General features: G+C 35.9%; 1 long non-coding RNA gene across 1 annotated transcript in view; it reads right to left on the bottom strand.

Moving 5' to 3' along the window:
- Positions 1-8650: 8650 nt before the first annotated feature.
- The window catches only part of LOC129525773 (uncharacterized), a 36902-nt gene continuing 22756 nt past the window's right edge, over positions 8651-22796 (bottom strand). Inside the window, exons 3-5 of the long non-coding RNA XR_008670244.1 lie at positions 18106-18261; positions 14962-14991; positions 8651-8770 (exon numbers count right to left, since the gene is read on the bottom strand). This is a non-coding gene — a long non-coding RNA (uncharacterized lncRNA). The remainder of the gene's footprint in view (positions 8771-14961; positions 14992-18105; positions 18262-22796) is intronic.

The following is a 22796-nucleotide window of genomic DNA, read 5'->3' as shown; positions in this document are numbered from 1 at the left end:
TTAAAGTACTGCCAACTCAAAAGTAACCCCCATTTGTAGCACTCTGGATTCTCTGTCTTTGGATCTCAATTTTTCCTCTGTAAAGTCCAACCTGACTCATTCAGTTAGGATCTAGAATATGTAGTTATTGTGTGGGGGCAAATGGGAGAAGTAAACTCAGCCACAAGAAAAATAATCATTGCCTCTCAACTGCCCACAGGCCAGCCTAGCACCCATTCCTATGAGAAAAAGGAACCTAGAAATTTAATTCTAAAGTTTTATCTTATCCCCATGGCTTCCTAAAACTATTTCACCCTGGTGCCTACTAGCCTTTTGCAATTTTTAACTTTTTGCCAGCCTAAATGTTTCCCAATCGACACAGTGCAGTGTCTGTCTTCTTCCTGCACCCTTTCGCTCTGACTTTGTTGTATCTCTTCCTAGGTCTACGTTTGCCTTGACCTTGGCATTTATGAAATATTTGACTCTTGGCTGTGATCTGATTATCTTATTTCTCTTCTGTGGTTCTTCCTTTGACTTTTCTAGGAGTTTTTCAGATCTGATGACCTGTTTGTCTCTGTTCTCCGCTGATTTTTACAGTGCTGGCACTACAGGATAATTACCATTGTTAAATAAGGGTTTGTCTTGGGACTTGTGGTACCCAGAAATTATGATCGGATATATTAAATTCTTACCATACTTTCCAAGAAACCTTGTGTGTTCTTTAAACCATTTGAGTTTAAAGATATGAAACTCCTCCTGGTTTATGGCCAAGCTCTATTAGTGATGGTTAATCATAATGAGAGGCTGAATAAAAACTAGAACGTTGCTTAGACATTAAGTTAAAAAGAGAAAACAAATCTCTCCAGGTTACGAAGGGGGATTTACTTTCCTAAATGTTCTGCAGGTAGCTTAAACTAAACATGTACAGTGGGGGTAATGTTTTTAAAAAATTATTGATGTGCTTTTTATTTTGCCTTTCACAGTACAAGACCATTGTCTTAGTTTGCCTGAGGCAGCAATATGCCTGAGGAAGATTAGGATTTGTTACAGTAGAAATGCAAACAGAAAGCACCCAAACAATAAAAATGAGAAAGGATAAATGAGTAAGATGAAAGAAAGGCTTCCTGGGGTTAGGTTGGTTCTGGCGGTTTGCCTCCATAATGATAAATCAGATTGTTAGCTGTTCTCTAGAGAGGAGTTCCATTATTTTTATATTCCTCATATTTGCAAATAAATAATCCATCTTGGAGCAGTCAATTCAGAGTTCCTCTATAATTTAAAGAGCATAACCCTGCTCTCTGTGAAGTCTTGTCCCGTGGATTCTGGAAAGAAGAAAGAGACAGAGAGAGTAGAATGAAACAACTAATTATAGGTGCACATTTTCCTTTCTCTGGGCTCTGGACAAGAGACATGTGGGAAAAAAGAGAGAGAATACTAGCAAAGTCAGAGAGAGACCCCTATTTTCCATCTGGGACTTGAGAAGAAGGAAGATACTTGCAGGGGTTCTGAAAAACACTGATGCAGAATGACTTCAAGATGTGTCAGTGTAGCCCGTTAAGGTAAAAAAGTGGTCCCAAGTGTGGCTTTTCTAAGGCACCTTTGGTTCCCTAAGGATCTTGCCAGACGAAGGTCACTATTGATGAAATAAAGTGATTCCCAAATAAGGATTGAAGGGAGGAGCACCCCAACCAGGGCCAAATAAGGGTTGCAGGTAGACCTCTGAGGTTTCTACAGCAAGATTTGTGGTGAAGGTAGTGAGATATGAATTTCACAAGCAGCAGTGTTTGTGCCAGGCCATGGCCTTTGAGATGTGTTAGTCATAGGCTTTCAGCATCAGAGGAGAGCAAAGCAATCAGAATCCAGGAGGACAAAGGGCACTGTTGAACCACCTAGGAGTAAGAGCAAGACACCATAAGAATCAGAGGAGTCAGTGTTTCCTCTTTCTTGCCATAAAGGCAGTAAGCCATACTCCTCTCCCACAAGCAGGGATTAATCATGTGAACATATTTTATCCAATAGATACTGGATTCAAACTAATTTTTAAACTGTTTTGCACATGTAATTATTCCCAAGAATGGATGGGGCTCTGGAGAAGGGCCAGTTTACAGAAAAAATACAAAAGTCACTTTTTCTCCATAGTCTCAGATTCCAGTATGAGTGCCCATGATTTCATCATATATTGCCTTTTACCCCCATCCTCCTTCATCACTGTCTCTAGCACTGACGTACTCTCTGTTATTAAGGATCGACATCCAGAATCATCTTTGATTCCATTTCTCCTTTTCTTTCAATATCAAAGTTGTCAACTTTTGAAGGTCTTACATTTTTTATGTTCCTTTGATTTTTTCCTTTTTAAAAATTTCAGCAGCTTCTAATTGGTCTGCTTTCTTCTTGAACCTTTCTCTTCCAATCAGTTCCGTACATGACATCTAGATTAATCTTCTCAAATGAGGATCCTGATTCTATTACCCACTTTTCAAAACATTCATGGTTTATCATCATGTTTTCAATTATAAGAAAATGTCTCAATCCTGTATAATGATTCTTCCAAAATATGACTACATCTTGCTTTTCCTGCTTTATCCTCCCTTTATCACTATGAATATTTGGAGGGAAAGTCTAAGTGGAGTACTTCTTAAGCAGGGTGCTGCAGGCTTTTAAGTCCTGGTCTGTTAGCTGGTGCTGTTCCTTTGTCTGGGATGTGATTTCTGCCTTACCTTCTCTTGTCTTAAAATTTCCTTGGGGATAAATCTACTCTAAACCTCATAGCGCTCGATCCTCATTAATGTTTATGAGGATAGGGGTTTGGAAATCTTTGTTAAGTGCAATTCACAATGTGATTATGGTATAGAGTTCACTCTGATGACAAGTAAGCAAAGAGATCCAAGAGAAACTGGTGGTTATCCTTTGCAGACAAATGAGAAAGTTTCACAGGAAACAGGAAAAAGATGTTAACAGAATGAGAATAAAATAAAAATAAGTTCTGAAGATCTCTCCTGTGATTCTAGAGAGGGCCCTTGGGTGCGGGGCTAGAAATTTAGACTCTACATGACAGTTAGGAGGCAGCCAAAATTTGCCATAAGCCAGTAATGTCTGGAATGGGGATGGAAGCACAGGATGTGCTGGCACCAGGAAGTAGGCCATAGAGAAGATTGCAGTTCAGATGAAAAGAAGGAGGTTGACTTAATTGGTACAACTTTTCTCATCTTCAGATATTTCAAGCAAATGACTTGTTCACAAGACCAGCCATCTGCTATTGTAGAAATGAAGAGAAGGAGGTTTTTTTACTTTTCTCTGTAAGCCACTGATCACATGATAATGTTATTTTGTTGTTGTTGTTGTTGTTTTTGGTGCAGCTTATCACTGTATTTCTGTGCTATCAAAATAATGTAATTTAAGTGACTCAAAGATAGGATACAGTTGGTGCATATCCGGAGCTTCTAAAAATCAGGTAGCTTCTTGATTTGAAACCAGATTGGAGTTTTATAGGGAAAGGAGAAGAGATGGGCATGTGTCCTTATGGTTTGGCTCAGGTTAACAGTTTTTGTCTTTAATTCCTGCAAAACTTTCAGCTGAAGTTTAGTCTCATTTTTATGTCTCTTGCTTGGAATTGTTAGTGCAATCCCATCTTAGTAAATGTAAGGAGAGTACTTTCTGAGAACTGTTTTTGTAAGGCTTATGGTTGTTCACTTGGTCAAGGTTCACAATGTGGGGTAGTAGACAAGGATCAAAGGCCAGAAGGAAACAGAGGACCCTCTATTATGTTTGTTTTAATCCATTTATAGCACTAGCAGGACTTTTAACTTGTGTATGTGAAAGAATGTCTACTACTTTTTGATTAGAGTACATAGGCCCTGTTAAACAATAATAAACAACATGAGATGATTCATAATGCAGTAAGACGAAAAATTTCATCTTGGTCAATGGGATTCTCTTAAGAGAAATTATCAGCATTTCTTGAGAAAATATACTTTGTTTAGTCTATGAAGGTGGAATGTAAGACCCCAAATACATGCTCAGAAAAAAATACTATTGCTAAACTGTTGTGCAGTAGACATAGAAGCGAATTTTCATGCTCTTGAGAAGGGGCAAGAGGAAATAAGGATAACAGAATGAAAAGAAGGTCAGAGAGAGGGAAACATCTAGGCTGGGCTCTGAGTGAGGGAAGGGCCAATATAATTCATGATGGCAGAATGTTTGGGAAGAAAATTTTACATACATAAAGACTGATACTAATTTTTAGGTTGTTTACTGTAGAGGAGAGGATGTAAATGCCCTCCTCTGAGTCTTTTATGGAATCATCAGTAAACTAATCATTAATTTTACTTATGCAAGAATATATCCTTTCAGGAACACTCAAAGAAGTATTGAATTGTAAGCCAAAGTCAACACAAATGTAGTGCAAGCTGCTATAGGAATTAGAGAATAAGAAGATATCTGACATCTGGGGCACAATACATTTTTAATCTGGGTATTTTTGATTAGTAAGATAGCACATAGGGCTGACAAAAACAAATTCATTCTGAAAGTTTAAATGTAGATGCCCTTTTCTAGTTACTGGCTCCTTTTTTATTGTATGCTTTATCACTTTAAATACACATCTTGAATTTCTCTCTCTCTCTCTCTCTCTCTCACACCTTGGTGCCAACCAGAGAAGAATGAAGGACCATAAATATGAATTATTCATTCAGTCAGTCAAAAATAAGTACAACACTTAGTAAACAATTTGTTCACCCACCCCTGATTCTCTTAAAGCAGAAGCCATCTGACTCCTCTGCTCCCATGATACTGCATGTCTTTGATTAAAGTACTTACCTTAGTATTTTATAGTAGTTTATTTCCAATTCTACCTCTCCCGTTAGATTATGAGTTTCTCAAATATTATTTATAGTTTTATTTACAATATACTATTCCTAATGCTTGACACTGAGTTCTATTGTATTTCTATATTTCCCCTAATTTGTCAGAATATTGTTATGCTACTTTCCTTCCTCAACTTTGTCGTTTTCTTTGACTTTGTTCATTATTTTGTCTCTTCTAGATGGGCAATGCTCTCTCTCTTACCCCTACCTCTTCTCTTAACTGTAAGCTCCTTGAGAGGAGGGTTGTGCATTCCCACTGACCTGGGCATCCCTAGCACCTGGCCAGAATAGCTGCATTGCAGAACTAAGCTGCTGTTCAGTGGACACTCTTGTGGCCAGCGGCAGAAGCTTAGTACCTAGAACATAATACGTGATACATAATAAATGCCTTTTAAACAACATAAGTTGAATGGATGGGTAAGCAAATGTTCTCTATTCCTAACCATTTCACAATGGTTAGGAATCTTGGTGCTTATAATTTACCAGACTATCCGTGGAATTGATACATTTTATTTGTTCTTTTTTTTTGACATCTGCCTTGTATTATTTATGTGTGTAATTGTGTGTATCTGTATGTGTCTGTGTGAGAGACTATATTTGTATCTTTTCTTTCTCTTTCCCACCCCCATCTCACATTATAAGCTCTTTTATGAGAGGACCAATGTCTTAGTTATTTAGTTTTTAACACACGGGTATATTACATGTAAACACTAATAATTTTTAGTTAAATTATAGCTAGAAGCATTAACTTTAAATAGCAACTTAAAAATAGTTTAAAGTGGATTATTGTACTTTCAATAAGGTTAGAACATCTTTGATTGTAGGTACAATGTTTTACCCTTGTCCATGTCCTGAAGATTTTGTACCATCTTGGGCATATAACAGCACATTCAGAAATGCCTTCTGAATTATTGATTTTCATTTCCCAAGTGTATAAATTATTTTTGAGTAGTGATTTTAACACTGAAGGTTTTGACTTATTTGGCATCTGGATATGTCTGACAGATGATTTAAAGAGTCTTATAATTATAAAATATGATCGTTTATAGAGACAGAGGTACATATGGTACACCTTTTTAAATTAAATAAAGTGCCTGAGTCTAACATCTGTGTGGAAAACATTCATCACAGCAGGTCTTCCAGAAACTATCTGATACTTTCTTTGCTTCCACTAAAAATAGTCTTTCATTGTGCCTGTTCTGTAAAAGTTTACTATTTTCTTTCAGATACATGCCTTTATAAATTTGGTTTTATTTCTCAATCCTAACTGTCCTTTGTAGTCATGAGTTTATTAGGTTAAATTTATATATTGTGTGAGGATGTAGACTAAGATGCTACTATAAAGGAGTCCAAGATACAAACTTGAAGCCTAAGTTTATTCCTCTCGGAGGTAACAATCCCGAAGTGAACAGTCTAGGCTGGCTGGGGTGGCTGTGCCTTCCTAGGTCATTCAGGGACCTAGTTTCACTCATTCTATTGCTCCATTATCCTCTATGATGTTCTCATCTACTTTGTCAAAGCAAGATCACCGTGTCCACCATCTAACTGCAATAACTAGGAAGAGGAAATCCAAGGCAAACATCTTTGTTTTAAAGGGGAAAATCCAGAAGGTACTCACATAACTTCTCACATCCTATTGGCCAAACTTAGACACAATGTACTGCTTAGCTGCAAGAAAAACTGGGAAGCATAGTCTGTAAGGTGGGTGAAGAGATGGCCGTGAAAATCCCAAAGAGTCTGTCTTTTAAAAGAAAAATTAGGCAACAAATACTGGTGAACTGTCTGACTCAGTCAGCTCCTCTCACCACTCCATAAGTACCTTCTCCCCACATGTCAGCATATGGTTTCTTTTTCAAAATCAGCTAGTCAATGTTCCTTTATCCTATTCACAAAAATTGAGGCTGTTTGAGTGTTGCACTTTCCTCTCTGACAAGTTTGAACTTTGACCTTTGCAATCTGATAACTCATACACTAATATACGAATTCTGCATGTCCCTGACACCTAATATGCAATGGGAAGCTGGAACATAAGAACAACCATGATAAACTCCTGTTATTAAAAATAGGAAGAATAGGAGCAGACAACTGCTTTATAGAAATGACAAAACTCTGGTATGCAATGATTTTAAGGCCCTTGTTCTTGCACTGGACTAAATTCTTCAGCTGGGCTCTTGACTTGATCTGTGAAAGGAACTCTCTGATCCATTGTCCTTTAAGTCACATGGCTCTTCCCTTTTGGGTTGGGGAAAGCTTTTATTCTTTCTGCTGCCTTTCTCTGCCACAACTAAAGTATGCATTGAGAATATGCCCTCTATAAGCACTGCTTTAGGGACAATCGTAGGTTCTTGTTGGTCAGATTTGGGGCTTCTTTGCAATGAGGTCTCCTTTTTCAAATCTCATTAAGATTCCAGCCTACTTGTGTCTAATAAAATTTATGTAAAAGTCACCACACTAAAAGATTCCTTTATTCATAGTTTTTAAGCCTGTGAGATTTTCTATTACATGCTGTTTCTGTGCTTGAGCCCTCCCTCTCACCTTCAATATAATACTGGCTAGTCTAAGGTTGTGATGGTTAATATTGAGTGTCAACTTGATTGGATTGAGGATACAGAGCAGTGATCCTGGGTGTGTTTGTGAAGGTGTTGCCAAAATAGATTAACATTTGAGTCAGTGGGCGGGGGAAGGCAGATCCACCCTTAATCTGCTGGGCATGATCTAATCAGCCACCAACGAATATAAAGCAGGCAGAAAAACATGAAAAGGAGTGACTGGCCTAGCTTCCCAGGCTACATCTTTCTACTGCGCTGTGCTGGATGCTTCCTGTCCTTGAACATCAGACTCTAAGTTCTTCAGTTCTGGGACTTGGACTGGCTCTCCTCACTCCTCAGCTTGCAGACAGTCTATTGTGGGACCTTGTGATCTTGTAAGTTAATACTTAAAAAACTCTCATATAAATATATATCTATTTCTGTCCTTCTAGAGAACCCTGACTAATACAGAGGTCATCTAAAAATACAGACTTTAACTAGGAAGTTAATCTGAACTTCGAACCTAGTTTGCTCTCATTATTTGACTAAAAATTCTTACTGGGAGGATTTTAAGAAAGGCTCTGAAGGATAGACTTAGCTTCTGCTATTTCAAGCACAAAAGCAGTTGATTTTTCTAGTCCTGTGAAGCCACACATCTCTCAGTCAAAGCAGATGAAATGCTGCATACAGAAAAGGTGTCCATAAAGAAAGTCCTGTTTCCTTCAATCTCTTCTTGCAAGCTGGCCTGTGATACGTGAGCTCTTTTTTACCCTGAAGGACTTTTCTAAAAAAAGCAGGGAGCCATAAACACTCACCAATATCCTGAGTTTTCCAATCAGTTTTCTAGAACAGTAAGATCAGCATAGATGTTGCTGGAGTTCCAATTTCTCACAGGTCACATTTCTTTTCCTATTGATTTTGTGGAATAAATAGGTTATTAGTGTCTCACAATTTAATATCTGTTTCTTCCTCTTCATCCACCTAATTGTTAAGCCAATGAAAAATATTTTGAGTATTTATTATTGATGTATCTCACATCTCTGATCAAATTTTTTATATTAGGTAGGCTATAAGATAAATCTTTATAACAAATGAACCAAAAATAATTATTTTACATGAAATTGAAGGCTGTTTCCTCATATTTTCACAAAAGGAGAGAGATCAAGACCAGTAGAATAGGTCTACTTCAGAGAGTCATTCATGGATCCATGTTTAGAATAGGATAATATTCTGCTTGATGTTCCATCATTATGTAGGGTATGATCCTCTTCCACATGGATTGGAGGCGGGAGAAAGGAAGTTCAGAATAACTTCATCTTCAAGGCAGTGACACTGTACTTGCACATGTCTTTTGCGATCACATCCTCTTTGACCTAAACTTAATCCCTTGGCCACACATGTCTGCTAGGAAGGATGAAAAGTCAAATCTGTAGTTTAGTTGTGTATCCTAATTCCATGTAAGCTAAAATAAAGTGTTTTTTGTTGTTGTTGTTTTTTGTTTTTGTTTTTGTTTTTTTAAAAAACCACAACAAAACAAAGAAGAAAGAAGAGAAGGAAAGATTGAATTTGTGAGGACAGCTAGAGACATAAAAGATTAATTTACAAAGAACGTTTAATTGTATTCAGTTTCAAAACAGTTTGTTGCCTACAACTAAGGATAGATTTTATCCTGTGTTTCAAAATTGAAGCATTAATAACAATTATCTCTTGATGTTTACTAAGTGTAGGCCATAGAAAATTTTCCCATTCTCTTGGAATGTCATCAACAACATAATCAAGAGGAGGAGTCTTAAAATTTGGAGGACATAGCTCCATCATGGCAATAAGCAAACACTTGTTTTTTCCTGGTAATTTTTAAAATTATTCAAGTTGAAAGTAATACAATATCTGTTAACTGATTTTGATTTTTTTCTTTAAGCAATTTATTTGGGTCACTGTATTTTTTATACTACTCTTTAATATATTCTCTACAGAATTCTTAATTGCCTGCAAAAATGATTAACAGTAGGCTCCCCTGCTGTTCAACTCAGTCATTCATGACTTCACCAGATGGTTTGTTTTTTTGGGCCAATGGTTTTTCCTTTTGATTTTTTTTTTCATATTGTTTCCCCTCCCCTGGATACAGTCAAGATCTGAAATATGATGCTCAGTTTTAATTTTATGACTAAAATATAAAATATTATGCAGATAAATATTTTATTTTCTTTATACTTAAGGCTAATGGCTAGAGTGTTTGCTATTGTGGGCAAGGCAATTTGAAAGTATACTTGTTTTCTTCAGTTACGTTCTTCACATAGTCCCTTGTCATTGTTCTCTAGTAATTCAAGTGCCATTAGTTTTTGCCACCTTTTGCAATCTTCCCTTTGGTTACCCTATTACTTTTATGGATTCATTTTATTTAACACTTTTCTTTAATATGTTATTCAAAGTCCTGCTGAGGAAAACTCATTAGCTGTTACTCACCTAATTATTTTTAGCTTGTATAAATAGTACATAGATTAAGATGCAGTTAAACAAAGAAAAACAGAGATATATAAATGCCTGAAAGACTTTTGTGTTTTAATCAAGTTATGTCAATCTATCTGACAAAGTATTTGTGAAATTTCAACTCTTTCATTGGTCATGTAACATTTTCAGAGGCAATGTTTCTTAGTAAAAATAATATTTTTAATAATTTGCTGTATAAATGATTGGCTTCTAAAACTGGTAAAACTTTCAAAGATCTTCCACTATGTTAGCTTATAAAAGTAATTAACCTCAAGTCATTTGCTCTACATTTTTTGATATTACTGACTTCTAAAAGGTGAGGTTTGACTATGTATTTACATTTTTTTGATATTAAAAACAAGTTTGAAATGTGGTAAAAGAATATTTTTAATTATTTGTTTTTTCTTAAAAATGTGGCAATTTAGCTTCAGAAGTAATGAAATCACTGAGTTAACTGTCATTTTACAGATAGAGCATCTGAGATTCACATAATTTAGATAACTTGTCCAGGCTTACACTTTCAGCTGGGGGAAGTCCAGAAAATTTCATAGTAACTGCTTATCCAGTACCCATCCAATATTATTTATTTGTAAGGCTACCATAATACAGTACCAGAGACTGGGTAGCTTAATCAATAGTAAGTCATTTTCTCACAATTCTGGAAGCTAAAAGTCTGAGATCAAGGGCACAGCAATATTATTTCTTTATAGCCCTCTTTCTTTTGCTTGTAAATGGCCACCTTCTCCGTGTGTCCTCACATGGTCTTCCCTCTGTGCCTGCTTCTGTGGTTTAATCTCCTCTTCTTATAAGGACAGCAGTAATATTGGATTGGAATCTATGCCCAATGAGCTCATTTAAGCTTAATTGCCTCTTCAAAGACCCCATCTTCAAATGCAGTCACATTTTGAGGTACACATTCTGACATTAGGACTTCCACATATAAATTTGGGAATAGGGTAGACACAATTCAGCCTGTAATAGGGACATTGGCCTGTCTTTGGGCCAGGAGCTCTCCAGAGGAAGAAAATATCTGGTGGTCAGCATGAATGCTTTCCAGCCTTTCTGGTGTGTTGGAAACCAGAAAAGTGAAAAGTAAGCCTTCTCTAAATCAGTTTTTAATTTTTATACAATGACCCTGAATTTGCCCCAAATATTTGCAGAAAATAGTTACAGGAATGCAAAAGAAACAAAAACAATAACTTTGAATGAAAGAACTAACATTTTCCTAAAGGAAACCAGTATTAGAAAAGCGAATTCTATGCAGAGATCATGTTAACCATGTTGGCCAAAGCATGAACAGTATCCAGCATAGAGTAAGCCCTCAACAAATATTTGCTCACTGACTATGTCATTGGATCAATGAAGATATGAAGATCTTCATAGCTATTTATTCCCCTAAAACTCTGCTACATAGTGAGTTTGTGGTAGAGTGCTTCTAACCTGCCTCTTACCCAATAAATGAATAGCCCCAATGGGCATTTACATGAGATCTAAGTGTACTGAATCTCAGTGCTGTCTCAGAATGCTCAGTTATAAGTAGTATAGCACCCTTCATTTTTTTTCCCATTCAATCTACAATGGTTACAAAATGCATCTCACAATATAATGTCAATAGATAGCCGTTTCAGCATAGAGCTCCAATTACTCTGGACTACTTCAAAGCTTACTCATTAATTTCAAAATCAAAAGGTTTTATAACTTTTGAGTTTCTCAAAATCAGCACTATTGACATTGCAACTGGATAATTCTTTGTTGTGAGGCACTGCCTGGGTATTGTAAGATGTTTGGCAGCTTTCCTGGACTTTACCCTCTAAAAGTTGGTGGCACTCCTCCAGTCATAACAAGCAAAAATGTTTCCAGAAATGGCCAAATCTCTTATGGGCAAAATCACTCTTGGTTGAGAACCATTGCTTTATTTTGAATATCTAGACCATGCTCTTTATGTATATTTATAATTATTAAATTATCAATAAGTTAGATTATTGGAAGGTCACGTAAGTGTGCATCTGTATAAAAGAATCACTTTTCCTGTCCTTATGTAAACCAGTTTTACTGACACAAAGGTTTCACTTTCTTTTTTTCTGACACTTTATTATTCACTGAAAAATAGTCTAATTACAGTCTTCTTCTCTCAGTCATAGTTCTAATTATTAGTCACATTGACCTTTCTGTTAAATAAAAAGAAACAAACTACATCATAAGCCATAAAAGCAATGACATTAAACGCTAGCTGCAAAAAAGTACATTAATTATGTACTCCTAAATTAGAATGAAATATCTTCCCAAGTCCTGTATTTGAATATGTCTGAGAGAGTCTCTTTAGAAGACTTCTTTATTTTTAATGGAACAGACAGCAGGCGTTCATGACCACAAAGTTCTCTTTGTGAAAAAATTAAATAAAACTTTATTTACTGATTAATGAAAAGAGTTCTGTGGAGTTGGCAGGCAATCTCAAATGCTTTCTGAATTTTTAAATCTGTAAAAGTCAAATTAGCCATCATTTTGTGGAGTGTGGTTGACAATGAAGACAATTTTCTGCAAACACTCATCAAGACTGAGTTCTGTTAGAGAGCATGTGAACTGAAGAGGCTGCAACTCAGCCAGAGTCTCTGTAGTTTCATATTTAAATATTTTTGATATGTCGTATCCAATTTCAGTATTTCCTTCATGTAAAAGCTCTGATGTAGTCTCTGTTCCTTTTCTTTGCTGGCTTTACAGCCAAATAATTTCTGTGTAATAAAATAAACTATTACCTTATTTTAAAATCAATTTTCAGAAACTTCTCTAGACTCCTTCTAGGAATTGTCTCTGACTAAATATGAGTAATGTGCACACTGGCCCTTCTATAGTTGTAATGCATTCCTTATTTAATAGCTTTCATTGTAAAAATATATACATTTTCAGTTAGTTGTTTTCAGTATGAGCTTTTCAGATTTGAGTTTAAAATATTACTGATTGAAAAAATGAATTTTTATTTAAGAAACATAGGCTAATTAAGAGATCCAGAGGGAAATTTGACTATGAAAATACAGCAAGATAAAGACTTTGAGTTTAAAGTCTGGAAGGCTTGTGAAGGACATGCTAATGAACCAATTCTCACAGCATTCCAGTGTTGATGTAGTTTGAAAGAACATAGAACACATGGTGGTTCCAAACAGAGTCATTCTCTACTGTAGATGAAATTAATTCAGGTCATTGGTTCCCAGTGTTTTCAAGAAGAAGGCATCACTTTTGGTTTTTTGGGCTTTTTTTTTTGAGACAGAGTCTCACTCTGTCACTCAGGCTGGAGTGCAGTGGCATGATCTTGGTTCACCTCAACCTCCTGCTCCTGGGTTCAAGTGATTCTCCTAGCTCAGCCTAGCTGGGATTACACCATGCCTGGCTAATTTTTTATAGTTTTAGTAGAGACGGGGGTTTCACCATGTTGGCCAGCCTGGTCTTGAACTCCTGACCTCAAGTGATCCACCCACTTTGGCCTCCCAAATTGCTGGGATTACAGGCATGAGCCACTGCGCCTGGCCAAGGCATCTTGAAGTAATGATAAAATATATTCATTGTCTCATTTCATTTATTCATACATTCAGCAATGTGTATTTATTAACTATAATAAGTAAGTCCTTTTGTAGGCTTGGGAATATAGCAAACAAAAAAAGTCCCTGACCACGTGGCATTTACAAAAGAAAAAGTGAATAAACAAAAATAAATTTTAAAAACATATTATGCAATATGGCAATCAGTGCTATGTAAAAAGTAAAGTAAGATAAGAGAGACAGGGAGTTCTTGGGTGTGTGGTGGTTAAGGAAGGCAACTCTTAGGTCTGTTTCCTAGAAGTACAGCCTAGGATGGACATTCATATTCAAAAGGTTTATTTGAGGAAAAGGATTATGGGCACAAGGGAAGTGAGGCAAACAGGAGAGAGCTGGATGGAATATCAGCAAGAACGTGGGATTGGCTGGAGACTTTCAGGTAAACCACAGGAAATTCTGGAGCAGCAATAGTACTACAGAATCCGTCCCTTCTTGAGGTAGCCTCTGGGCTTTTGGTAGCCTGTGTCAGCTGGTTGCTTGCTGAGGTGGTGTGGCATGACCTAGAGGGAAGGCACATTCTTTTGGCTGAGATCAATGGTCTGGATAAATGAGGGTCAGGTGTAAGTTTTGTTCAGTCAACACCAACAGCAGCTGAGGATGGTGCTGCAGTCTGTCAAAGGGGTCTAGATGAGATTCCAACAGTATTTTCTTGTACATTTGAGAAGGTAATGAGAATGTGAGGGAGAAAGATAGCTAAATATCTTTGAGAAGAACATTCTAGAGAGAACAGTGATTGCAAGTGACTGAAACTTACTTAGCTTGAGGAACTGCATTATGTCCAATATGACTAGAATCATGTGAACAAGAGAAAGAACAGAAGGAGATGAGGAATGCAGGAAAAAGAAGAAATCATGTGGGAACTTGCAGGTTATAAAATGAAATGGGAAGTCAGTTGAGTTTTCTGAGTGGAATGCATGATTTGGATTTATTTTTAATATATTTACTTTGGCTGCCATGGGAAGAATAGACTATAAGAAACACAAATATAAACAGGAAAATTAATACTTGCCATTTTTGTACCCTTTTGTTGAACAACTACATGCTATCAAAAAGCTATAGTGAATTTATTAATGCTTTAACATGGTCTTCCATGTGACAATTACAATTGCATTTATATAGATTTTGTAAGTACTGTGTATAGGCAGGGGTTATATTCAAAATATTCAGTGGACTGAATAAAGAAAATGTGATACGTATACACCATGAAATACTGTGCAGCCACAAAAAAGAATGAAATCATTTCCTTGTCAGCAACATGGATGGAGCTAGAGGCCATTACCCTTAGCAAACTAACACGGAAACAGAGAAGCAAATACAGGATGTTCTCACTTATAAGTGGAAGCTAAACATTGGGTAGTCATGGACATAAATATGGCAACAGCAGACACTGGGGCCTACTTGAGGGTACAGGGTAAGAGGAGGGTGAGGATTGAAAAACTACCAATCAGGTACTATGTTCATTACCTGGGTAACATAATTCTCTATACATCAAACCCCTGTGACATGCAATTTACTTACATAACAAATCTGCACATGTACCCTCTGAACCTAAAATAGAAGTTGGAAAGAGAAAAAAAAAAAAAGAAAGTGTTTAGCAAACAATATTCCAATAAGTCATTATGGAAGCTGATATTCAGCCCCAAATGTAGACAAGATACAATATTTATTCAGTCTACAGACATTGCTTGCTACACAGATTGTAAGCCTCTTATGATATAACCCTTTTGCTTCTTAAGTGTTCAAGCTTCAATACAAGATGATAATTTTTCATCTATTCTGAGAAAAAGAAAGAAACTCACTTGGACCAAATGGGGTGGTATTCAATGATGAAATGTAGAACTTAAGGAAAATACCAGATATAGGATAGATAGCAAGGTCTTAATTTGGAAAACAAAGGATTTTGTAAGCCAGCAGGTAGGGGTCTATAAGCTGAAACCTGAAAGTTGAGCTTAAGGGCATTTCTCTCCTAGGTATCTTTATTAAACATTGCATTTATCCTGTAGACTGAATCACTTTTTGATGTTATTCTGTCTCCCTTGTAGATTTCATTCTCTCTAAAGCAAGCACCAAATCTCTTTTATTTATTGTATATTCAGAGTCTACCACAGAGCCTGGCACTGTATAGGTGTATAAGTTTGAACACACAAGTGCTGTAACAACAGGATACCTAATTTGATGATGGGACTCACTGTGTGAAAAGTGGTTATGGTTCAAAGACAAAGAGATGTACTCTGGGTCAAATCAGGAAAGGAACTTCCTTCTCTCTAAAATAGCAACAGCTTTGCCTAGGATTGGTGAGTCAAATCAAGCGAGCCTCGCTAGAAATATGCTAATTTCAAGAGTTACATGGGTAGCCCCTTGCCACTGGATGTTTATATGAAAGTGAAATTAACTTCTGTCATTATATTTTTAGATCTTTTTGTAATAGTAGCTTAGATTATACCCTAACAAAGGTATCAACCATGAACTGATGTCCTGTAAAACTGTCCTGAATCCTAACATTTGCTCTGGATCCCAGACATGTATCCAATTGCCTATTCAACATTGTTACTTGAATGTCTGCTAATAAGAACGATTGATTAACTCTGTTCTTTGAATGCATTCTTCTTTGTTTTTTCCATTTCAGTATACAGCACCCTCCTTCACTCAATCAGCCATGGAAGAAAAGGTGTAATTTCTTATTTATTTCATTTACCCACTTCTAATTCATCAATAAATGATTTTGAATCAGTATACAAAATAGACCCCCAGCCTGATTGTTCTTGCCAATCCTACCTCTGAATCCTAATTCAAGCTATCCTTCTCCTGTGCCCAGATCTTCATCTAACTGATCTACCTTTTTCCACTCTCGTCTTAGAGTCTATTCTCCACAAAATTGCCAGGGTAATCTTTTAAAAGTGAAGCTCAGTTTGTATCAGTTGTCCTCTAAAAGCTGTTAAAATTCTTTTGTCATTATACTTAGCACAAAATCTTAATCATAGCTTTATTTTTTTTTGATATTTCACTAATTTCACCTTCAGCTACTTTCTCCGTTGCTGATTTCATTCTGGTGACAATTCCCTTCCTTTCTACGTAAGAAATCAAATCTTGTTTCTGCCATGAAGGCTTTGGACTTAGAAATGCAATGAGTATTTAACCAGGGCTTTACTTGGTAGAATTTAGCCAAGCAGTTTGAAATCTTGATCATCAGCCTCTCATCTTCTCCACACTCCATTGCCAAAGTCTTTGTCAAAATGCCAAATGGGTTGACAAAAGATTGTTCTTGTAATTCTTGTTATGGTACAATTTCTCCTTAATCCTGAATTTCTTAGAATAAGCACATGAGTAAATGAGAGAATGAGTGAACAAAGTGCAGTACCTAATATGTGTCAAGCATTGTGCTTGGCACTTTCAAAAATTTGAAACATTTCAAGCATTTGAACGTTTTATGTGATTCCAGTGGCATTTTCTGTGAAAGTCGTCATGCCATTTAAAATGTTTTCAAATATGAATCATGTTACAAAATTCATAATTTTATGTCATATATAAAGAGAAAGAAAAAAGGTTTATAATGTATTTTAAGCAATGTGTTACTGTATAATACTAACAACTATAATGGTAGTTAATAAGTCTTTTGGAAAAGGTCAAAGAAATATTTGATTTCTGATGCAACTTTGACTAAAATATTTAAGTTAGAAATAAAAACATTCTTATTTTGCTATGTCACATTAATTACAAAATTAAAAATCGATGTTTTCTAGAAAAAAAAGACTATACTTGCACTCCTCACTGCCTTCAATCTTTTTCCTCCGTAGTGTTGCATTTCTCACTCTCATTTTAATCAGATTTCTACTTTGATAACGCCTTTTCCTGGTAGTCTTTCTTGTGCACCCTATATACATTAGTGTGTGTGCATATGCACGCGCGTGCACACACACACACACACACACATACATTTCATTGTTCTCCATTCTCTTTCCTTGCTTTATTTCTTCATACTATTAAGAGATTTTGTATGGTGTATCGTGTATTTATTTGTTTAATGTCGTTTTCTTCTGATGAAAAGAAAAGTTCTCTGAGCAAATGATTTTGATTCTCCTTTTTAGAGTCTTATCCTTAGAGCACAGACAACTGCTTGATAGTTTTCAGGCTCTAAGCTGTTTGCAGGTGCCATTAGCTATTTCAGGCTGAAAACTTCATAGATTCTTTCAGTGCTCCAGCCTGGGGAACAACAGCCTGGTTTGTTCTCAGGGGTGGTCCCATCCTTTGAGATTCTTACTTCTTTTCAACCGGTGTATGTGTGTGTGTGTGTATGAGCATACTGTCTGTGAGTGTGTGTGTAGGTGTGTATATTAGGTTTAGGTTGCTATTTCCTACAGCTATATCTACAATCTATTCAGAAACATGTATCCTTACTTAATATTCTCTAAAATATGCAAATTTCTTCCATGCTTCTAATCCTTAAATAATGCAAACCATTGGTAAAAGAAGAATCATACTTCACTGTGCATTTTAATACACAGTAGCTGTGTCTACTGCTCCATTTCAATCACTTAAAAGAAAGACTTAGGGAAGCTGAGTTAACAAATGTTTAAAGGATAGAGCTTATGGGGAACCATATTAAGCACACGTGTTACAGAAATTGCTAGGGCTAGTTTTCCTAACACTGTATCATTTACTTACGGTAATTGAGGATGGACAGGAATGAGGATAGACTGGAATGGGATAATGACAACATATATTGGTTCCAAATGACTTGAGTGTTTCAAACAGAATTTTAGATTAGTTCAGTCTCTTTATTACTTCCAGAGGCATTTGGCATTCTTTTCAGTGAGGAGCCTAGAGAAGCAAATAAAGTAGTTACAATGGAATCTACAAAAATGTGCATGATACCATCATCAAACATTTTTCTTTTTTTACATTGTTTTTTATTGCTAGAGGGACAGTATAATTAATAATGTACTCTATTATACATTCTTGGGAAGTAGAATATATATGGTTTTATTTAAGAGATATTTATAAATATCTTATTTGAAATGTGTAGATTTTTTCAATTCACTTACAGAGATAAAGGTGGTGTTTTTAAAAATCACATTAATTGTACAAGGGATGCTAGAAATATTTTACAAAGAATAATTATTATTTTCTTTAACAGAAATATACAATTATAGAAGAAATGCTCTGCCTTTGGAAACTCTATTAGACAAAGGACAGAGAGAGTTTAATGGTGTCCTTTGTTGTTGTTTGTAATGTAATCTATTTTTACTTATTTATTTTGCAACAGCTTTGTTGGGATAAATTCACATACTATACAGTTCACCCACTTAAAAAGTGTAAAATTCAATGATGCTTATTATAGTCACAGAGACGCACAACTATGACCTCAGTCAATTTTTTTTTTTTTTTTTTTTTTTTTTTTTGGTGGAGATAGGGTCTCACTCTGCTGTTGCTTAGGCCAGTCTCTGGTCTCAGCCTTCTGAGTAGCTGCAGTTAAAGGCACGAGTCACCATGTCCAGCACACTCAATCAATTTTAAAACAACTTTATCCACTCCCGAAAGAAAATCTTTAGTACTAACCTTTTAACAGTCAGTTGGGTTACTCCCAACTACCCTAGTCCTTCCTTAGCAACCACTAATCCACTTTCTGTCTCTGTAGCTTTGCCTATTGTAGACATTTATATACATGGAATCAAGCAATATGTAGGCTTTTATGACATCATTCTTTCACAGCATAATGTTTTCAAGGTTTTTCCACATTGTACTATGAATCAGTACTTTGTTTCTTTTCATTGCCAAATAATATTCCATTGTGTTGATGTACCCATTTTATTTACCTGTTCAACATTTGATGGGGCATTTGGCTTCTTCCCATTTTTCAATTATTATGAAGAATTCTGCCATGAACATTCATTTATAATGTTTCGTGTGGACTATTTTCATTTATCTTCAGCATATAGCAAGGATTGTGATTGTTGGGTCATGTGGTAATTCTCTGTGATGCTAATTATGTTGAGAAAATTTTCACGTGCTTGGCCTATTTTATTTCATTTTCACTTGTCTGCATTGCAATATGATTTTCCCTATTACTATTTTGATCTTTCAATCTTTTTGCAATCCTGAGAACCACATATTTAAATTTGTTAGAAGTGTGTATAAACCAAAATGAGTGTGTGCTCATATGTATGGCTATGTATGGTTTATTGCATGGATTAGGTCAGATACATATGACCTGCCTGTATAGCATTTTCATTTATTTTCTAGTTCTTAACTGTTTCCTGATACTATTTGAATGGTATGACTTAATTATAGATTTGACAAATTTAATCAATAATTTATGTAATTTATCAATAAATTTATCAATAAATTATGTAATCAAATATTTATGTAAACATAAAACAACTTATCTTTGGATTTTATCTACCTATATATGTTTCTGATAGCAAAACAGTAACTCTAAGAGGGAAGTAATTTTAAAATGATAAAGATAATCCTAAATATTAGAGAAATAGAATTATATTTATTTTAAAAGAGTTGGCTGAATCAACTTAATACTCCCTTTGAGTTATTTTAACTTGATTTTGGCAATTAAATTTTATACTGAATGAAAAAATGATTCAAACTAATAGATTCACAAGGGCAGTAACTGCTGTTTTTCTATGTGATATTTAATTATAGCCAATATCAGGAGCTTGGAGGAGGTACATTAATTTTTAACTAGGGATACTTTTAATGACTCTATGTTGTCATTTTCTAAAGACAATATGTGAGATAGTTCAGGCTGTTAGCAACAAATATATTTCTCGAATATGTACATATTTAAGGTTTGATTTTTGCCATTTAAATGGATTTGTTAACAAAGTTATAATGAGAGAATTTCATTCATCAGTTTTGATTCATTTAATTCAAGTCTTTAAAAAAATTTTTTGGGGGTTCAATACAAGGACTATATTCATATGTTAGCTTTTGTGTTAATTTTATTTGTTTATTCTTTTAGCGATGAGGGTCAACTCCTGTGTCTTCCACTGTACTATGGGACATATGGCCGAGGCTTCAGAATTCTCTCAGACATCTCACTCATTAACCAAAAAAGGAAAATACCACAAAGAAAATTTTATGGCAGAAACTGAAATTGTAATAAATTTCTCTCTGAGGACTCCCAGTGTGACTGACAAGTTTTGTGCCAGGGGTCCTTTAGGAACAAGAGATTTTACTTGATTTCTTTCACTGCTGGCCTGCAGAGGCTGCCAAAACTGTGTACAATTCTCAGACGCTTGATGACTAGCACAGCTGCAATCCTGTGTCATAGGCCCCCAAATCAAGAAATTAAACACTGTAGCCTTATGAAGGCTATCTCATGTCTCATTTATTCATGTAGTATGGTGGCTGTTCTTGGTAAGAGGTTAAAAAAATACACATAGTTTAGAGTGTGCACTATCTATATCCAACCTGAATTCGTCTGCTATGTGATTTACCAAGATTAATTTGTTTCTCAGTTATTTCAAGTTAAGAGACAACTTCTGCACAGCGACTGTTTGCCATGACTGATATTCACTCATAGTTACTCCTTTTTATATAGCTTTTTTTTTATCAGAGACTGGGGGAAGCATACCCATGGGACTGAAACATCTTTGATTTTGAGAGGGTGATCATTGTTGGGCAACAATTCTCCATGGGTTGCTTGTGTTTCTGCATGTCTTGTGAAGATGCCTTGAAGACTTTTGCTCTGAACTATTTTTTTTTTTTTTGCAAGGAGATTGATATAGCAAATAGTTTCAGAAGACAGAGATACTGTCTCCCTCTGGAGTAGAAGGCTGAATTTTTCCCTAGCCAAGATAGTAAACACAATATTTTTCTCTGAGTAAAAGATTGGGCAGATATGCTAGCAGACCCTTTCAAAAATTAGGGGTTTTGAACTGTAGGTTTCTTTAGCAGTTACATGAACCTAGAGAACGTGTACACCCATTTGAACTACTCCCCATTATCCCCATGAAACTTACAGGGCGAAGGATCACAATGTAAACATGAAACCAATGCTGCCTGCTGTGCTGTGCTGTGAGTAGTAAAGTCCTATGCCTCTGATCCAGGAGTCTCATGTCTTATACCAGCATCTAAATGACTGTGGCAAATGAATTTGTTAGCTTGCAAGTAGGATAAAATCTCCTGTCCTTCACAGTTCTTGAAAATCATGTGAACATTGAGGCTTTATGCAGGCTTTCTCCAAAGGGATTCTGTGGGAGAATTAAACCCTATTGCCCCAATGCACTTATTATATGTCATGAACTCTCTTTTCTCCTATGCATGTGGTATGGTGGTATGTGAAACTGGAAAACTGAGAAAATAGCCAATCAAATAATCTCCTACTGAGCTAATTTTCTCGTGGAATCCAGTTTAAGAAGGTCATGTATTACCAAAGGTAAATGTTTAGCTTCACAACTTGTCTGACTAATTGGCACAATAAACATCCTTTGCGAGTATAAGATTAGGAATAGATCTTCAGATGGTAATAAGAAATATAAAAAATTCCCCCTTTTCAAAAGAGCAAACATGTTATTTAATGTCAATATCAGTGATCTGAGGAAGCAATTCTCATGAGATCTCGAGTCCCTGACCGTTTGACTTTGGTAATGGCAATATGGAGAGAAAATGCTTGGAGTTAGTTTAACTCCTAGCTGACCTGGTGGGAGGGTACCCAGGTGAGGAAACTGAGCAAACTGGTCTTTGTTTGCAGACACAATTACAAGGACTCTTGGGGACCATTGTGTGTCCTTGCCCTTTTCCCTCCCTGTTAAGGAAGAATAAACACCAGTATCACTGCAGAAGCTAAGGGAATTCAAAGCAGCCTCAAGAAGCTGAGAAACTGACATTTCTAAGAAGAAAAATAATCCTGTATTCCCTATAGTAGACAGTAATGTCTATAAAATGGATCTCTCCCGCCATACCGTAAACCAAATATTAGCTGCTAGATCACAGTTGGTTGTGGATTTGAAAAAAGTTTCCTCACCCCAGTATGGGAAAAAAAGAAAAGCCACTAGGTATACACTTTTTTCACTTGCCTTCACATTACTTTGATAGTCTACAGTGAAGTTCTACTCACACAAAATAATTTCATCCTTAATGAGTTGGTTTGGACACCTTTGCAGAATTTGTAGTGTGAGTCTTTAGATTTACAAAAGTGACACAGATGTTAGGCCTTTGAAGAAAAGGATGAGAGTATAGCTTATAAAGCAGAGAATTAATAACCTTTGGCTTCTCAAGCTTTGCCTGAAAGCCATTTGCTCTTTTCTTCTGAAGATCCTAATAAGCAGAGAAAAGATGCTTCATGCAAAACCTGCTCTATCAGCTTCTGTCCATTTTTATTCTTCTGGCTCTTTGCT

The sequence above is a fragment of the Gorilla gorilla genome, chromosome 10 (genome assembly GCF_029281585.2).
Source record: "Gorilla gorilla gorilla isolate KB3781 chromosome 10, NHGRI_mGorGor1-v2.1_pri, whole genome shotgun sequence".
NCBI lineage: Eukaryota > Metazoa > Chordata > Mammalia > Primates > Hominidae > Gorilla > Gorilla gorilla.
This window is presented reverse-complemented; position numbering and strand designations above follow the sequence as displayed.